Source organism: Phyllobates terribilis, unplaced genomic scaffold (genome assembly GCF_046119375.1).
Source record: "Phyllobates terribilis strain yellow unplaced genomic scaffold, ASM4611937v1 Scaffold_30__1_contigs__length_15301838, whole genome shotgun sequence".
Classification (NCBI taxonomy): Eukaryota; Metazoa; Chordata; class Amphibia; order Anura; family Dendrobatidae; genus Phyllobates; species Phyllobates terribilis.
In genome coordinates this window covers 9,812,758-9,829,133 of record NW_027362790.1, presented here as the reverse complement: position 1 = coordinate 9,829,133, position 16,376 = coordinate 9,812,758, and the positions used below count along the sequence as shown (strand labels likewise).

Here is a 16,376-nt window from a genome sequence, read left to right as displayed (position 1 = left end):
GCAGCCACCTTCAGTCTGCTGCTGGACAGCCAGCAGCAGCAGCAGCAGGAGAGGTATGTAATCAGGAGCCCTCCTGCTAAGGGTAGACAGCTGCTCGTTCCACCCCACCCCCCGCCTTAATTGGTTCTCCTCCCTTCCAACGGTGTTGAGGCGGGTGGGAACAGCAGGGGGTGAAGGTGCTGTGTTTAAAGAGGTGGAGTTATGCAGATCTAAAACGCGTGGATTGCAGCAGCAGCAAGCCGAAAAGTGCAGGCATGTAAGGGATCTAGAGGTTGACAACATGTCTTCTTAACGGGAGTCCAGGAGCTCATCTCCACAAATGGACTTTTCAGGATCCTTGGGTGGCTCCGTAGTTTGAAACCAATTCTGGTTATCGCTTCTCGGCCTTTTGGCTAAGATCAAGTGTAGTATCTGTTCTTATCAGTTTAATATCTGATACGTCCCCTATCTGGGGACCATATATTAAATGGATTTTTAGAACAGGGAGATGGAAAAAGAGCTTGCTCTGTCCACTCCACGCATTGACCTGGTATTGCAGTATCTCCAGGACCGGTGCACCCCTTCTTTAATGCAGTTTCTAAAATCAGAAAGAATTGAATTCAATGTTTTTTGTTCATTTTGCTTGTTTGTCGGATTTTGGGATGGACTCTTTGGCTTTGCTTTTCTTCTCCTCATTGGATTTTTCATGTTCAAAGTTGCAGAAGCCAGATTACAAGCTCATTTTGGTTCAACTTCAGCAACTGTGCATTGCATTGCCATGTAATGTGATGCAATGCTATCTTTCTAGCTCTCCCTTTTTACTTCCTTTTGGATAAACAGACATATTAGGCAAGCATTTTGGAGCTTTCACCTAAATAACTACAGGTGGTGAGATAAGCTGCACAATATAATTGACCTTTCAGTATATTGTTGCACACACACCATCTATTTAGCAAATGCCCTTGTTATCAACAGCAGCCTTTTAAACTCACCTGAGCTAACAGGTATGTGCGCTGGTTACTCTGCTGCGCTTAAAATTTCTTTTTTGGTTTGCTACAATGCCTTTTCTGAAACGTTGTCTCCTTCTGCTGGAACACTGACTTCTTTCATTTAATGCCTGCAGACTATAAAAGAGAACCCAACCCAAAAAGTTTGGTTGATTAGTCTGTGGCATTCTGTTAAACTGTTGCTTATGGCGGTCTCTGTGAGCTTCTCAGCGACATTCAGCCAGCCAGGTATCCTGCCTGCAGTAGATGGAATGTGGCAATGGAACGCTGGCTGCGCGTGTCATAATAGGCTCTGAGCCTTTATATACCTGTGCACAGCAGCAGCCACCTTCAGTCTGCTGCTGGACAGCCAGCAGCAGCAGCAGCAGGAGAGGTATGTAATCAGGAGCCCTCCTGCTAAGGGTAGACAGCTGCTCGTTCCACCCCACCCCCCGCCTTAATTGGTTCTCCTCCCTTCCAACGGTGTTGAGGCGGGTGGGAACAGCAGGGGGTGAAGGTGCTGTGTTTAAAGAGGTGGAGTTATGCAGATCTAAAACGCGTGGATTGCAGCAGCAGCAAGCCGAAAAGTGCAGGCATGTAAGGGATCTAGAGGTTGACAACATGTCTTCTTAACGGGAGTCCAGGAGCTCATCTCCACAAATGGACTTTTCAGGATCCTTGGGTGGCTCCGTAGTTTGAAACCAATTCTGGTTATCGCTTCTCGGCCTTTTGGCTAAGATCAAGTGTAGTATCTGTTCTTATCAGTTTAATATCTGATACGTCCCCTATCTGGGGACCATATATTAAATGGATTTTTAGAACAGGGAGATGGAAAAAGAGCTTGCTCTGTCCACTCCACGCATTGACCTGGTATTGCAGTATCTCCAGGACCGGTGCACCCCTTCTTTAATGCAGTTTCTAAAATCAGAAAGAATTGAATTCAATGTTTTTTGTTCATTTTGCTTGTTTGTCGGATTTTGGGATGGACTCTTTGGCTTTGCTTTTCTTCTCCTCATTGGATTTTTCATGTTCAAAGTTGCAGAAGCCAGATTACAAGCTCATTTTGGTTCAACTTCAGCAACTGTGCATTGCATTGCCATGTAATGTGATGCAATGCTATCTTTCTAGCTCTCCCTTTTTACTTCCTTTTGGATAAACAGACATATTAGGCAAGCATTTTGGAGCTTTCACCTAAATAACTACAGGTGGTGAGATAAGCTGCACAATATAATTGACCTTTCAGTATATTGTTGCACACACACCATCTATTTAGCAAATGCCCTTGTTATCAACAGCAGCCTTTTAAACTCACCTGAGCTAACAGGTATGTGCGCTGGTTACTCTGCTGCGCTTAAAATTTCTTTTTTGGTTTGCTACAATGCCTTTTCTGAAACGTTGTCTCCTTCTGCTGGAACACTGACTTCTTTCATTTAATGCCTGCAGACTATAAAAGAGAACCCAACCCAAAAAGTTTGGTTGATTAGTCTGTGGCATTCTGTTAAACTGTTGCTTATGGCGGTCTCTGTGAGCTTCTCAGCGACATTCAGCCAGCCAGGTATCCTGCCTGCAGTAGATGGAATGTGGCAATGGAACGCTGGCTGCGCGTGTCATAATAGGCTCTGAGCCTTTATATACCTGTGCACAGCAGCAGCCACCTTCAGTCTGCTGCTGGACAGCCAGCAGCAGCAGCAGCAGCAGGAGAGGTATGTAATCAGGAGCCCTCCTGCTAAGGGTAGACAGCTGCTCGTTCCACCCCACCCCCCGCCTTAATTGGTTCTCCTCCCTTCCAACGGTGTTGAGGCGGGTGGGAACAGCAGGGGGTGAAGGTGCTGTGTTTAAAGAGGTGGAGTTATGCAGATCTAAAACGCGTGGATTGCAGCAGCAGCAAGCCGAAAAGTGCAGGCATGTAAGGGATCTAGAGGTTGACAACATGTCTTCTTAACGGGAGTCCAGGAGCTCATCTCCACAAATGGACTTTTCAGGATCCTTGGGTGGCTCCGTAGTTTGAAACCATTTCTGGTTATCGCTTCTCGGCCTTTTGGCTAAGATCAAGTGTAGTATCTGTTCTTATCAGTTTAATATCTGATACGTCCCCTATCTGGGGACCATATATTAAATGGATTTTTAGAACAGGGAGATGGAAAAAGAGCTTGCTCTGTCCACTCCACGCATTGACCTGGTATTGCAGTATCTCCAGGACCGGTGCACCCCTTCTTTAATGCAGTTTCTAAAATCAGAAAGAATTGAATTCAATGTTTTTTGTTCATTTTGCTTGTTTGTCGGATTTTGGGATGGACTCTTTGGCTTTGCTTTTCTTCTCCTCATTGGATTTTTCATGTTCAAAGTTGCAGAAGCCAGATTACAAGCTCATTTTGGTTCAACTTCAGCAACTGTGCATTGCATTGCCATGTAATGTGATGCAATGCTATCTTTCTAGCTCTCCCTTTTTACTTCCTTTTGGATAAACAGACATATTAGGCAAGCATTTTGGAGCTTTCACCTAAATAACTACAGGTGGTGAGATAAGCTGCACAATATAATTGACCTTTCAGTATATTGTTGCACACACCATCTATTTAGCAAATGCCCTTGTTATCAACAGCAGCCTTTTAAACTCACCTGAGCTAACAGGTATGTGCGCTGGTTACTCTGCTGCGCTTAATATTTCTTTTTTGGTTTGCTACAATGCCTTTTCTGAAACGTTGTCTCCTTCTGCTGGAACACTGACTTCTTTCATTTAATGCCTGCAGACTATAAAAGAGAACCCAACCCAAAAAGTTTGGTTGATTAGTCTGTGGCATTCTGTTAAACTGTTGCTTATGGCGGTCTCTGTGAGCTTCTCAGCGACATTCAGCCAGCCAGGTATCCTGCCTGCAGTAGATGGAATGTGGCAATGGAACGCTGGCTGCGCGTGTCATAATAGGCTCTGAGCCTTTATATACCTGTGCACAGCAGCAGCCACCTTCAGTCTGCTGCTGGACAGCCAGCAGCAGCAGCAGCAGGAGAGGTATGTAATCAGGAGCCCTCCTGCTAAGGGTAGACAGCTGCTCGTTCCACCCCACCCCCCGCCTTAATTGGTTCTCCTCCCTTCCAACGGTGTTGAGGCGGGTGGGAACAGCAGGGGGTGAAGGTGCTGTGTTTAAAGAGGTGGAGTTATGCAGATCTAAAACGCGTGGATTGCAGCAGCAGCAAGCCGAAAAGTGCAGGCATGTAAGGGATCTAGAGGTTGACAACATGTCTTCTTAACGGGAGTCCAGGAGCTCATCTCCACAAATGGACTTTTCAGGATCCTTGGGTGGCTCCGTAGTTTGAAACCAATTCTGGTTATCGCTTCTCGGCCTTTTGGCTAAGATCAAGTGTAGTATCTGTTCTTATCAGTTTAATATCTGATACGTCCCCTATCTGGGGACCATATATTAAATGGATTTTTAGAACAGGGAGATGGAAAAAGAGCTTGCTCTGTCCACTCCACGCATTGACCTGGTATTGCAGTATCTCCAGGACCGGTGCACCCCTTCTTTAATGCAGTTTCTAAAATCAGAAAGAATTGAATTCAATGTTTTTTGTTCATTTTGCTTGTTTGTCGGATTTTGGGATGGACTCTTTGGCTTTGCTTTTCTTCTCCTCATTGGATTTTTCATGTTCAAAGTTGCAGAAGCCAGATTACAAGCTCATTTTGGTTCAACTTCAGCAACTGTGCATTGCATTGCCATGTAATGTGATGCAATGCTATCTTTCTAGCTCTCCCTTTTTACTTCCTTTTGGATAAACAGACATATTAGGCAAGCATTTTGGAGCTTTCACCTAAATAACTACAGGTGGTGAGATAAGCTGCACAATATAATTGACCTTTCAGTATATTGTTGCACACACACCATCTATTTAGCAAATGCCCTTGTTATCAACAGCAGCCTTTTAAACTCACCTGAGCTAACAGGTATGTGCGCTGGTTACTCTGCTGCGCTTAAAATTTCTTTTTTGGTTTGCTACAATGCCTTTTCTGAAACGTTGTCTCCTTCTGCTGGAACACTGACTTCTTTCATTTAATGCCTGCAGACTATAAAAGAGAACCCAACCCAAAAAGTTTGGTTGATTAGTCTGTGGCATTCTGTTAAACTGTTGCTTATGGCGGTCTCTGTGAGCTTCTCAGCGACATTCAGCCAGCCAGGTATCCTGCCTGCAGTAGATGGAATGTGGCAATGGAACGCTGGCTGCGCGTGTCATAATAGGCTCTGAGCCTTTATATACCTGTGCACAGCAGCAGCCACCTTCAGTCTGCTGCTGGACAGCCAGCAGCAGCAGCAGCAGCAGGAGAGGTATGTAATCAGGAGCCCTCCTGCTAAGGGTAGACAGCTGCTCGTTCCACCCCACCCCCCGCCTTAATTGGTTCTCCTCCCTTCCAACGGTGTTGAGGCGGGTGGGAACAGCAGGGGGTGAAGGTGCTGTGTTTAAAGAGGTGGAGTTATGCAGATCTAAAACGCGTGGATTGCAGCAGCAGCAAGCCGAAAAGTGCAGGCATGTAAGGGATCTAGAGGTTGACAACATGTCTTCTTAACGGGAGTCCAGGAGCTCATCTCCACAAATGGACTTTTCAGGATCCTTGGGTGGCTCCGTAGTTTGAAACCATTTCTGGTTATCGCTTCTCGGCCTTTTGGCTAAGATCAAGTGTAGTATCTGTTCTTATCAGTTTAATATCTGATACGTCCCCTATCTGGGGACCATATATTAAATGGATTTTTAGAACAGGGAGATGGAAAAAGAGCTTGCTCTGTCCACTCCACGCATTGACCTGGTATTGCAGTATCTCCAGGACCGGTGCACCCCTTCTTTAATGCAGTTTCTAAAATCAGAAAGAATTGAATTCAATGTTTTTTGTTCATTTTGCTTGTTTGTCGGATTTTGGGATGGACTCTTTGGCTTTGCTTTTCTTCTCCTCATTGGATTTTTCATGTTCAAAGTTGCAGAAGCCAGATTACAAGCTCATTTTGGTTCAACTTCAGCAACTGTGCATTGCATTGCCATGTAATGTGATGCAATGCTATCTTTCTAGCTCTCCCTTTTTACTTCCTTTTGGATAAACAGACATATTAGGCAAGCATTTTGGAGCTTTCACCTAAATAACTACAGGTGGTGAGATAAGCTGCACAATATAATTGACCTTTCAGTATATTGTTGCACACACCATCTATTTAGCAAATGCCCTTGTTATCAACAGCAGCCTTTTAAACTCACCTGAGCTAACAGGTATGTGCGCTGGTTACTCTGCTGCGCTTAATATTTCTTTTTTGGTTTGCTACAATGCCTTTTCTGAAACGTTGTCTCCTTCTGCTGGAACACTGACTTCTTTCATTTAATGCCTGCAGACTATAAAAGAGAACCCAACCCAAAAAGTTTGGTTGATTAGTCTGTGGCATTCTGTTAAACTGTTGCTTATGGCGGTCTCTGTGAGCTTCTCAGCGACATTCAGCCAGCCAGGTATCCTGCCTGCAGTAGATGGAATGTGGCAATGGAACGCTGGCTGCGCGTGTCATAATAGGCTCTGAGCCTTTATATACCTGTGCACAGCAGCAGCCACCTTCAGTCTGCTGCTGGACAGCCAGCAGCAGCAGCAGCAGGAGAGGTATGTAATCAGGAGCCCTCCTGCTAAGGGTAGACAGCTGCTCGTTCCACCCCACCCCCCGCCTTAATTGGTTCTCCTCCCTTCCAACGGTGTTGAGGCGGGTGGGAACAGCAGGGGGTGAAGGTGCTGTGTTTAAAGAGGTGGAGTTATGCAGATCTAAAACGCGTGGATTGCAGCAGCAGCAAGCCGAAAAGTGCAGGCATGTAAGGGATCTAGAGGTTGACAACATGTCTTCTTAACGGGAGTCCAGGAGCTCATCTCCACAAATGGACTTTTCAGGATCCTTGGGTGGCTCCGTAGTTTGAAACCAATTCTGGTTATCGCTTCTCGGCCTTTTGGCTAAGATCAAGTGTAGTATCTGTTCTTATCAGTTTAATATCTGATACGTCCCCTATCTGGGGACCATATATTAAATGGATTTTTAGAACAGGGAGATGGAAAAAGAGCTTGCTCTGTCCACTCCACGCATTGACCTGGTATTGCAGTATCTCCAGGACCGGTGCACCCCTTCTTTAATGCAGTTTCTAAAATCAGAAAGAATTGAATTCAATGTTTTTTGTTCATTTTGCTTGTTTGTCGGATTTTGGGATGGACTCTTTGGCTTTGCTTTTCTTCTCCTCATTGGATTTTTCATGTTCAAAGTTGCAGAAGCCAGATTACAAGCTCATTTTGGTTCAACTTCAGCAGCTGTGCATTGCATTGCCATGTAATGTGATGCAATGCTATCTTTCTAGCTCTCCCTTTTTACTTCCTTTTGGATAAACAGACATATTAGGCAAGCATTTTGGAGCTTTCACCTAAATAACTACAGGTGGTGAGATAAGCTGCACAATATAATTGACCTTTCAGTATATTGTTGCACACACACCATCTATTTAGCAAATGCCCTTGTTATCAACAGCAGCCTTTTAAACTCACCTGAGCTAACAGGTATGTGCGCTGGTTACTCTGCTGCGCTTAAAATTTCTTTTTTGGTTTGCTACAATGCCTTTTCTGAAACGTTGTCTCCTTCTGCTGGAACACTGACTTCTTTCATTTAATGCCTGCAGACTATAAAAGAGAACCCAACCCAAAAAGTTTGGTTGATTAGTCTGTGGCATTCTGTTAAACTGTTGCTTATGGCGGTCTCTGTGAGCTTCTCAGCGACATTCAGCCAGCCAGGTATCCTGCCTGCAGTAGATGGAATGTGGCAATGGAACGCTGGCTGCGCGTGTCATAATAGGCTCTGAGCCTTTATATACCTGTGCACAGCAGCAGCCACCTTCAGTCTGCTGCTGGACAGCCAGCAGCAGCAGCAGCAGGAGAGGTATGTAATCAGGAGCCCTCCTGCTAAGGGTAGACAGCTGCTCGTTCCACCCCACCCCCCGCCTTAATTGGTTCTCCTCCCTTCCAACGGTGTTGAGGCGGGTGGGAACAGCAGGGGGTGAAGGTGCTGTGTTTAAAGAGGTGGAGTTATGCAGATCTAAAACGCGTGGATTGCAGCAGCAGCAAGCCGAAAAGTGCAGGCATGTAAGGGATCTAGAGGTTGACAACATGTCTTCTTAACGGGAGTCCAGGAGCTCATCTCCACAAATGGACTTTTCAGGATCCTTGGGTGGCTCCGTAGTTTGAAACCAATTCTGGTTATCGCTTCTCGGCCTTTTGGCTAAGATCAAGTGTAGTATCTGTTCTTATCAGTTTAATATCTGATACGTCCCCTATCTGGGGACCATATATTAAATGGATTTTTAGAACAGGGAGATGGAAAAAGAGCTTGCTCTGTCCACTCCACGCATTGACCTGGTATTGCAGTATCTCCAGGACCGGTGCACCCCTTCTTTAATGCAGTTTCTAAAATCAGAAAGAATTGAATTCAATGTTTTTTGTTCATTTTGCTTGTTTGTCGGATTTTGGGATGGACTCTTTGGCTTTGCTTTTCTTCTCCTCATTGGATTTTTCATGTTCAAAGTTGCAGAAGCCAGATTACAAGCTCATTTTGGTTCAACTTCAGCAACTGTGCATTGCATTGCCATGTAATGTGATGCAATGCTATCTTTCTAGCTCTCCCTTTTTACTTCCTTTTGGATAAACAGACATATTAGGCAAGCATTTTGGAGCTTTCACCTAAATAACTACAGGTGGTGAGATAAGCTGCACAATATAATTGACCTTTCAGTATATTGTTGCACACACACCATCTATTTAGCAAATGCCCTTGTTATCAACAGCAGCCTTTTAAACTCACCTGAGCTAACAGGTATGTGCGCTGGTTACTCTGCTGCGCTTAAAATTTCTTTTTTGGTTTGCTACAATGCCTTTTCTGAAACGTTGTCTCCTTCTGCTGGAACACTGACTTCTTTCATTTAATGCCTGCAGACTATAAAAGAGAACCCAACCCAAAAAGTTTGGTTGATTAGTCTGTGGCATTCTGTTAAACTGTTGCTTATGGCGGTCTCTGTGAGCTTCTCAGCGACATTCAGCCAGCCAGGTATCCTGCCTGCAGTAGATGGAATGTGGCAATGGAACGCTGGCTGCGCGTGTCATAATAGGCTCTGAGCCTTTATATACCTGTGCACAGCAGCAGCCACCTTCAGTCTGCTGCTGGACAGCCAGCAGCAGCAGCAGCAGGAGAGGTATGTAATCAGGAGCCCTCCTGCTAAGGGTAGACAGCTGCTCGTTCCACCCCACCCCCCGCCTTAATTGGTTCTCCTCCCTTCCAACGGTGTTGAGGCGGGTGGGAACAGCAGGGGGTGAAGGTGCTGTGTTTAAAGAGGTGGAGTTATGCAGATCTAAAACGCGTGGATTGCAGCAGCAGCAAGCCGAAAAGTGCAGGCATGTAAGGGATCTAGAGGTTGACAACATGTTCTTAACGGGAGTCCAGGAGCTCATCTCCACAAATGGACTTTTCAGGATCCTTGGGTGGCTCCGTAGTTTGAAACCAATTCTGGTTATCGCTTCTCGGCCTTTTGGCTAAGATCAAGTGTAGTATCTGTTCTTATCAGTTTAATATCTGATACGTCCCCTATCTGGGGACCATATATTAAATGGATTTTTAGAACAGGGAGATGGAAAAAGAGCTTGCTCTGTCCACTCCACGCATTGACCTGGTATTGCAGTATCTCCAGGACCGGTGCACCCCTTCTTTAATGCAGTTTCTAAAATCAGAAAGAATTGAATTCAATGTTTTTTGTTCATTTTGCTTGTTTGTCGGATTTTGGGATGGACTCTTTGGCTTTGCTTTTCTTCTCCTCATTGGATTTTTCATGTTCAAAGTTGCAGAAGCCAGATTACAAGCTCATTTTGGTTCAACTTCAGCAACTGTGCATTGCATTGCCATGTAATGTGATGCAATGCTATCTTTCTAGCTCTCCCTTTTTACTTCCTTTTGGATAAACAGACATATTAGGCAAGCATTTTGGAGCTTTCACCTAAATAACTACAGGTGGTGAGATAAGCTGCACAATATAATTGACCTTTCAGTATATTGTTGCACACACACCATCTATTTAGCAAATGCCCTTGTTATCAACAGCAGCCTTTTAAACTCACCTGAGCTAACAGGTATGTGCGCTGGTTACTCTGCTGCGCTTAAAATTTCTTTTTTGGTTTGCTACAATGCCTTTTCTGAAACGTTGTCTCCTTCTGCTGGAACACTGACTTCTTTCATTTAATGCCTGCAGACTATAAAAGAGAACCCAACCCAAAAAGTTTGGTTGATTAGTCTGTGGCATTCTGTTAAACTGTTGCTTATGGCGGTCTCTGTGAGCTTCTCAGCGACATTCAGCCAGCCAGGTATCCTGCCTGCAGTAGATGGAATGTGGCAATAGAACGCTGGCTGCGCGTGTCATAATAGGCTCTGAGCCTTTATATACCTGTGCACAGCAGCAGCCACCTTCAGTCTGCTGCTGGACAGCCAGCAGCAGCAGCAGCAGCAGCAGGAGAGGTATGTAATCAGGAGCCCTCCTGCTAAGGGTAGACAGCTGCTCGTTCCACCCCACCCCCCGCCTTAATTGGTTCTCCTCCCTTCCAACGGTGTTGAGGCGGGTGGGAACAGCAGGGGGTGAAGGTGCTGTGTTTAAAGAGGTGGAGTTATGCAGATCTAAAACGCGTGGATTGCAGCAGCAGCAAGCCGAAAAGTGCAGGCATGTAAGGGATCTAGAGGTTGACAACATGTCTTCTTAACGGGAGTCCAGGAGCTCATCTCCACAAATGGACTTTTCAGGATCCTTGGGTGGCTCCGTAGTTTGAAACCAATTCTGGCTATCGCTTCTCGGCCTTTTGGCTAAGATCAAGTGTAGTATCTGTTCTTATCAGTTTAATATCTGATACGTCCCCTATCTGGGGACCATATATTAAATGGATTTTTAGAACAGGGAGATGGAAAAAGAGCTTGCTCTGTCCACTCCACGCATTGACCTGGTATTGCAGTATCTCCAGGACCGGTGCACCCCTTCTTTAATGCAGTTTCTAAAATCAGAAAGAATTGAATTCAATGTTTTTTGTTCATTTTGCTTGTTTGTCGGATTTTGGGATGGACTCTTTGGCTTTGCTTTTCTTCTCCTCATTGGATTTTTCATGTTCAAAGTTGCAGAAGCCAGATTACAAGCTCATTTTGGTTCAACTTCAGCAACTGTGCATTGCATTGCCATGTAATGTGATGCAATGCTATCTTTCTAGCTCTCCCTTTTTACTTCCTTTTGGATAAACAGACATATTAGGCAAGCATTTTGGAGCTTTCACCTAAATAACTACAGGTGGTGAGATAAGCTGCACAATATAATTGACCTTTCAGTATATTGTTGCACACACACCATCTATTTAGCAAATGCCCTTGTTATCAACAGCAGCCTTTTAAACTCACCTGAGCTAACAGGTATGTGCGCTGGTTACTCTGCTGCGCTTAAAATTTCTTTTTTGGTTTGCTACAATGCCTTTTCTGAAACGTTGTCTCCTTCTGCTGGAACACTGACTTCTTTCATTTAATGCCTGCAGACTATAAAAGAGAACCCAACCCAAAAAGTTTGGTTGATTAGTCTGTGGCATTCTGTTAAACTGTTGCTTATGGCGGTCTCTGTGAGCTTCTCAGCGACATTCAGCCAGCCAGGTATCCTGCCTGCAGTAGATGGAATGTGGCAATGGAACGCTGGCTGCACGTGTTGACGCGCCCCCTGGGACATATTCCTATTTGAGGGGAATACCCGGCACCGGATCAGATGGGGGGTTGTAGTCTCCGAGCGGCTGTGACCCGGCCCGTGCCCAGGGCGTCAAGCTCAGTGTTATGTGGCAGTCCTACAGATGTTATTAAGAGTTCTTTTGTGTCGACTACGCCACCCGTTGTGATGCGGTCACTGTGGCCGCCGCTGCAGCAGGGTCCGCTGAGGCTGATGGTGGATGCGCAGCTTGGTGGGATAACCCCCAACGGGAGGGGTATAGCCTCAGAGGGGACAGGCGCAGAGGATGGGGGTTGTGGTGGTGTAGTGCAGACGGCAGTGAAGACAGAGTCGGGTTGTGCAGTTAAGGGTGTTTACTTACTGCAGATGTTGTACTGGTCACTCCAGCTGCTAGTGACCACCCGAGCCGTGCTGCGTCCACCAGGTCCTGGATCCAGCCAATCCCCAAACAAGTCCGGAGCGTGGCCCTGAGCTCTCTTTCTGTCCCGTTCTCTGGCCGTCCCCACCAGTAATCCACCTAGGTCCAGCTCCCTCGGGCCTTCTGTTGGGACACCCTTGGCCCTGGGTTCCCTGACCCTTCATGTGGTGTGCCTTCGGGGTGGATGTGATGGGTGACCGTGGCAGACGCTGCCCACGGTCTCCGGTCTCTGGCTGGGGAATGTTTTTACCCCCACCAGCTTGGGTTCCGGTACCCTGATGCCGACTCTTCACCCGGTGCTTTTAGTTGGGATCTCAGAGTCCTTCTCTTCTGTGCTCTGGGTCTCTCTCTTTTCTCCTCTCTCACTCTGGGTCTTTGTCTTTCTTCTCTCCTCTGCTCCTGACTTGTTCTCTGCAGCTGACTGACTCTCTGCATCTGATCCTCTGCATCTGACTTGTTCTCTGCAGCTGACTGACTCTCTGCATCTGATCCTCTGCATCTGACCCTGTTCTTAGTTGGTGCCCACCTTATATACACCCTCTATGTGTGAGCTCAGGTGACCAGCACCCAATGAGCTCCTAACTTTACCCAGGCTGCTCCCCCTATCTGCCCCTACACTACTTGGGATGTACCACCTCCCTCCCACTCCAGCCAGGAACAGACTCGGTCGTACCTGCACATTTCTAAGTGGGAGTACCGTCGGTCTGTTCCCCGGAAATGGGATGTGTGTAGTGCATGCAGCCTACCGAGCTCAGTTCCACTCTCCATCCTTGCCCGGGAGTGGAATATCACACCTCTGGGTTGAGGTGCAATACTCCTGTAGCAGCCGAATCCTCAGGGTGCTACATTCCCCCCTGGTAAACCACAGCACGTCCTCGGGCTGTAAAGACAAAAACACCAAAACATACAAATTTTTTTTTTTTCATATAAACATAATAAAACATATAAAACATTATATATATAAAACTTTTCATATAATCATTCTCGTCGTCTCTTGTTTCAGGTTCCTCCTCCGGACACTGTGCAACGTGTGTCCGGGAAAAGTGCGACAGTCTCTTAGAAAAACTGGTTTTACTATAAAACCGGTAGGGGGCGCTTTAGGACGCGCAACTATATACAGGGGAAGTTGGCCGCTCTCAGTCCTCGGCCAGGTAGAGGGAAGGGAATGGCTGCTCACAGTCCTCAGCCTGTGGGATTAAGGGGTTAACGGGTAAACAGTTCACTCAGCTGGTCCCAACGGGGACTATATATAAGTATCAACAGTTTCTTTGGTACCCGGTCGGGTAACTATTTACATCACTTCTCTGCCGCACTCAACGGCGTCTTCCTCCTGCTCTTTGCTTACAGCTGGTTGTTACTTCAGACCCGTCCGGGTCCTCTTGCTCCTCCTCCTCGCACCGCAACTCCTCCTCCGTCAGGCGGTGTACGTGGAGGGCGTAAGGTCCTTTGGCACACTTGTGCCGGGTGAAGGTGACCTCGTCTCCGATGTAGAGGTCACGACCTCTGTGCCCCTCCGGCAGATGGGACTCCACGTCTCTGCGCGTGACAAAGACGTCGCCGGGGGTGTTGTTGTCTCTGATGAAGCCCCACCCGTGCTGCTGGTTAAACTTGATTACAGTCCCGGTGGTACGGGGACTGTGCGCTGCACGGGGGTCCCTCCTGGTCCGGCTCTTTTGCTCGGCGCTCCTTATTTGGGCCTGTTGTTCCCGGACCCGCCTCTCTCTCCGCTCCCTCGCAAACTCCTCGAGCTGTTGGCGGCAGCACTCCGCAAGCTCTGCTGCAGCTGCCCTAGTTTCCTGAGTGAACCCCATTAGATCTTCTCCGGTGGGGTCCCACTCAAACTGTGCTTCCGCTAGCGGGGGCGAGATCCTTATTACGGGCTTCGGAGCCGGAATCAGGGGTGCACACATGGCCCCAACCCTCCTCTGGTGCTCCAGTTCGTAATACTTCTGGGGCCAGATGAAAGGCTGCCCGTCCGGCCACGTGTGCTGGGCAAACAAGTCCTCTCCCAGACGCGGCACCCTTGGTTTTACGGGTGCGGGCGCGGTGGTGGTGGCGCCCGGGTTGCCCAGGCCTTGCGGCCAGGCCTGGGGCACCTGGAAGGTGAAGGGCACCGTTAATACGGCGGCGCCCTGGGCTACCTGGCCTTGCGACCAGGCCGGAGGCTCCGCAGAGGTAGGGGGCGCTGTTGGTGTTGCGGCGCCCGGGAATTCTAGGCCCTGCGACCAGGCTGGTGGTACTTCCTGCTTGGTCACGCTCGGGGTCGAGGCGTGTGACGTTACAGGGGTCGCGGCGGCGGCTTCCGGTTGGGGCCTAGTCTGCGTCGGTGACATGGCGTTTTCGGGCACAGCAGGGGGACTTTCGGGCTCTGCGACGGGGAGCTGGGGCAGGTAAGCGGTGTCACGGCTTGGGGTATAGGCGTCCCCTTTACCTGCCTCCACTCGTTCGGCTCCCTCCTCGGCGCCGTCTCCGGCCTTGGGTCCTCCCGCGCCATCCTCAGAGGCGGTCTCCTTCCTCATCTCGGCTGGCGTGCTCCGGGTCTTGGTTTCAGCTTGCGTCTTGGTTTCAGCTTGCTGGGCCATCTCCCGGCTCCATTCCGCCAATATCTCGCGCTGTACCCGGGCCATCCTCCGTGCGAGGCCCTCCAGGGCAGTCTGCGCACACTCCCGGTCTCGGGGGAGCTGTGCAAGGACCTCCACTAGGCCTAGTGGGGTCGTGGTGTCCAGCAGGCTCCTGACCAACGGGTCGGTGCTGCTCTGCTCTTCTTCCAGCAGGCTCCTGGCCAGCGGGCCGGTGCTGCTCTGCTCTCTGGACATCTCCGGGTGAGCTTCTCTGCTACTCCTCTCCAGACTTCCTGCCTCCGGGTGCGCTCGCTCCAGACTGCTCCAGGCGGCACCCATCTTCGTTCTTTTCTTTCGTCTCCTCCCACTTCGAGGGCGGTCCCGGGGCAACTCGGTGACTGTCAGCTCCAGGGGTAGTTCTTTCACGCTGACAGACACCTCCAGCATCACAGTCTCTGTTGGTGGGGGCGGTTTCCACTTTTGGCGCCATTTTCTGTCCTGGCCCACGATGGGAGGTGGCCTCTTGCCCTCCTTTGGCACGCCCATAATGGCGTCCGCTGCTCTTCCAAGGCGGGAAATCTGCGGTTTTGGCGGGAAGCGTCGCCCAGTGGCGGGAAACTCTGCAGATGGCGGGAACAAGTTGGAAATGGCGGACAATCGGCGGGAAACGACTGGTGATGGAGTCCGATGGCGTGGACCCTCCGGAACCGGCGGGAGACTTCTTTCTGAGGTAAACTTGCACTTTTCTTCAGGCACGCAGTACCCGGGTGCTGCGGGCACGTAATCCTGCCGACTACGCCAAAGTTGACGCGCCCCCTGGGACATATTCCTATTTGAGGGGAATACCCGGCACCGGATCAGATGGGGGGTTGTAGTCTCCGAGCGGCTGTGACCCGGCCCGTGCCCAGGGCGTCAAGCTCAGTGTTATGTGGCAGTCCTACAGATGTTATTAAGAGTTCTTTTGTGTCGACTACGCCACCCGTTGTGATGCGGTCACTGTGGCCGCCGCTGCAGCAGGGTCCGCTGAGGCTGATGGTGGATGCGCAGCTTGGTGGGATAACCCCCAACGGGAGGGGTATAGCCTCAGAGGGGACAGGCGCAGAGGATGGGGTTTGTGGTGGTGTAGTGCAGACGGCAGTGAAGACAGAGTCGGGTTGTGCAGTTAAGGGTGTTTACTTACTGCAGATGTTGTACTGGTCACTCCAGCTGCTAGTGACCACCCGAGCCGTGCTGCGTCCACCAGGTCCTGGATCCAGCCAACCCCCAAACAAGTCCGGAGCGTGGCCCTGAGCTCTCTTTCTGTCCCGTTCTCTGGCCGTCCCCACCAGTAATCCACCTAGGTCCAGCTCCCTCGGGCCTTCTGTTGGGACACCCTTGGCCCTGGGTTCCCTGACCCTTCATGTGGTGTGCCTTCGGGGTGGATGTGATGGGTGACCGTGGCAGACGCTGCCCACGGTCTCCGGTCTCTGGCTGGGGAATGTTTTTACCCCCACCAGCTTGGGTTCCGGTACCCTGATGCCGACTCTTCACCCGGTGCTTTTAGTTGGGATCTCAGAGTCCTTCTCTTCTGTGCTCTGGGTCTCTCTCTTTTCTCCTCTCTCACTCTGGGTCTTTGTCTTTCTTCTCTCCTCTGCTCCTGACTTGTTCTCTGCAGCTGACTGA

The 16,376-nt window shown here is 48.9% G+C and overlaps 9 non-coding genes across 9 annotated transcripts; all 9 read left to right on the top strand.

Annotated features, from left to right (window-relative positions):
• Positions 1-372: 372 nt before the first annotated feature.
• LOC141180365 (U2 spliceosomal RNA) lies at positions 373-563 on the top strand. Its single transcript, XR_012256118.1, has one exon. It is a non-coding gene; the product is annotated as a U2 spliceosomal RNA (small nuclear RNA).
• Positions 564-1,678: 1,115 nt separating this feature from the next.
• LOC141180364 (U2 spliceosomal RNA) lies at positions 1,679-1,869 on the top strand. Its single transcript, XR_012256117.1, has one exon. It is a non-coding gene; the product is annotated as a U2 spliceosomal RNA (small nuclear RNA).
• A 1,118-nt stretch (positions 1,870-2,987) lies between these two features.
• Positions 2,988-3,178, top strand: LOC141180363 (U2 spliceosomal RNA). The gene has a single exon (XR_012256116.1). It is a non-coding gene; the product is annotated as a U2 spliceosomal RNA (small nuclear RNA).
• Positions 3,179-4,291: 1,113 nt separating this feature from the next.
• Positions 4,292-4,482, top strand: LOC141180361 (U2 spliceosomal RNA). The gene has a single exon (XR_012256115.1). It is a non-coding gene; the product is annotated as a U2 spliceosomal RNA (small nuclear RNA).
• A 1,118-nt stretch (positions 4,483-5,600) lies between these two features.
• LOC141180359 (U2 spliceosomal RNA) lies at positions 5,601-5,791 on the top strand. The gene has a single exon (XR_012256113.1). It is a non-coding gene; the product is annotated as a U2 spliceosomal RNA (small nuclear RNA).
• Positions 5,792-6,904: 1,113 nt separating this feature from the next.
• On the top strand, positions 6,905-7,095 carry LOC141180358 (U2 spliceosomal RNA). Its single transcript, XR_012256112.1, has one exon. It is a non-coding gene; the product is annotated as a U2 spliceosomal RNA (small nuclear RNA).
• Positions 7,096-8,210: 1,115 nt separating this feature from the next.
• On the top strand, positions 8,211-8,401 carry LOC141180357 (U2 spliceosomal RNA). Its single transcript, XR_012256111.1, has one exon. It is a non-coding gene; the product is annotated as a U2 spliceosomal RNA (small nuclear RNA).
• Positions 8,402-9,514: 1,113 nt separating this feature from the next.
• On the top strand, positions 9,515-9,705 carry LOC141180356 (U2 spliceosomal RNA). Its single transcript, XR_012256110.1, has one exon. It is a non-coding gene; the product is annotated as a U2 spliceosomal RNA (small nuclear RNA).
• A 1,121-nt stretch (positions 9,706-10,826) lies between these two features.
• LOC141180355 (U2 spliceosomal RNA) lies at positions 10,827-11,017 on the top strand. The gene has a single exon (XR_012256109.1). It is a non-coding gene; the product is annotated as a U2 spliceosomal RNA (small nuclear RNA).
• The last annotated feature ends 5,359 nt before the right edge of the window (positions 11,018-16,376 follow it).